A 2,277-nucleotide genomic window follows, 5' to 3' on the forward strand; every position below is an offset into this window, starting at 1 on the left:
GTCCACAGTAAGGGAGTGTTTAAGGTGACGGTACGAGACTTCGCCCCCGAGCGGCCGTCAGATGAACTGCATCGGGGTGGGTCGTCGGGGAAAACGAGAGAACAGCGCGACACTGCGGGCAAGCTATCTACACTTATCTATCTTATCTACACGGTAAAGCTAGGAACGCTGTTTCAAACTGGAAAGTTAACATTTTCTTCTTATTCCCCTTTGTTGAAATACAAACATCTTTCATGTATAATGAGTGTAAAAAAAAATATATATATATAAGTCTTTAATTCTGTGTATAATTGTCTTGCTGCAGTCCTGGACTAATATTATTAGAACAAAACAGATGCCCATATTTACATCTAAAATACTTTGTTTCAATAATACAATACCAGATTTAATGTGTTGTACATTTAATGTAGTTTTTTTAATATAGACAGTGACCCATATGTACACAATATTTTTTTAAATTCTTTATTTAATTATGAGCTGGACCTAGAAGCCTTCCCCTGTATAGGGTTATGTAACCATCACACACACACACACACACACACACGTTTAGTTTGGACCCCAAAGGCAGAGGCTGACAACAAAACTGAAGATTGAACAGAGTTTATACAAACTGAGTTGAGAGCAGGCAGTGGAAGCAGGAAGCTGGCTAGAACAAAGGAAGGCCACCACGATGGCTGAGCATATGGAAGCTCGGACATAGGCAGTGGCGCAACAAACAAACTGGACAGAATAATCTGGCACAGTAGTGGAATCATGACCGGGCTTATATAGAGAGGTTGATGGTGAGTGGAGTCAGGTGTGTCTGATTGCTGCCTGAGAGGAGCCAGCCCTGCCACACACATTCGTCCTACCAAGGGAAAAGAAGAAGAAGAAACAGTCTTTATTTGTCACAACACACCACACATGCTTGCACACACACACGCTTTGGATGGTGGCTGGTGAAATGGTTCCTCTGCATTTAACCCATCCTGGCTTGTCCTTCCTCCGGGGCCACAGCCAGGAGCAGTGGGCAGCATACGTGGACGTGCCCAGGGACCAGGTGATAAGTGTCCATCGTTGCTCAGACGATGATGTGTGCATGTTTTTGAGGGGGGTCCTTACTGACGTGAGGTGGAGGAAACCCCATGTGAGCACAGGGAGAACATGCAAACTCCACACAGCGACCTACGCCTGTGAGACCTCAATGAAGACAGCCAGCATCACCAACAAGTTGGATGTCTTTCACCGACAATGCCTCAGATCCATCTTGAGGATCTCATGGAGAGATCACATCACCAACGAGGAGGTGATGAAAAGGGCAGGGGTGGCAGCCCTGTCCGATATTGTCTCTGCTAGGAGAAAGAGAATGGCTGGGCACGTACTCCGACTGCCAAGAGAGAGACCGGCAAGTGCGGCAATGACTGGATGCCAGAGAGTGGAAAGAGGAAGAGAGGGAGGCCAAAGAAGACATGGAGACAGACAGCCAAGGAAGACCTAAATTAAATGGGTGTCAGCTGGCATGGAGCAAGAAGGGTCGCCTGGGACCGGAGCAAATGGAGGGGACTCGTCGCCCAATGTTCCAGAAGGAACGGGAGGAACTAAATAACTAACTAACAATATATCAATCTGTATTTTTATATTTATTTACGTCCCTACACCCTTTGCATAATACACTAAAAACTGTAAATGATATTATTAATCATTATTATTATTTACGTTACATCAGTGGGCCCTTTGCATAATACACCAAATACTGTACATGATAATTATTAATGACTGTACATACATACAAAAATAATTGATCATGGATATTTTTTGCTCTCTTCTATATATTTTTTACTCATATATATATATATATATATATATATATATATAATTGTATTAATTTATCTTTGTGAAACCTCCCACTGGAATATGTGGCGAGCAATTGACCAGAAACATTTAATTTGCATTGAGAAAATAAAAATATATACTGTATATCACAAATGAAAACATGTTTGATGTTTATTTACATTTTTGCGGATCACAACAACCGTTAGGGAGGCACAGAGCGGTGGAGGTGCTGTCCCATAATGCTTCAGGCCTGCTCAGCTTCCACTGGTGCTGGATCTTTGCTCGAACAGAACCCTGTGGGGGAACAGGAGGCACCTTAACTCTGGGACTGGAGGGAGCAGGAGTCTAGTCCCGGGGGTTGAGCAGTGAGTTCTACCACAGTTCTAGACGATACTGCTTTCTGTTTACCAGCTCGGCCGGACTTCCCTCCTCACGCAGCATTGAACTTATCGAACAGATCTTTGC

Source organism: Zeus faber (assembly GCF_960531495.2).
Source record: "Zeus faber genome assembly, chromosome: 14".
Lineage (NCBI taxonomy): Eukaryota > Metazoa > Chordata > Actinopteri > Zeiformes > Zeidae > Zeus > Zeus faber.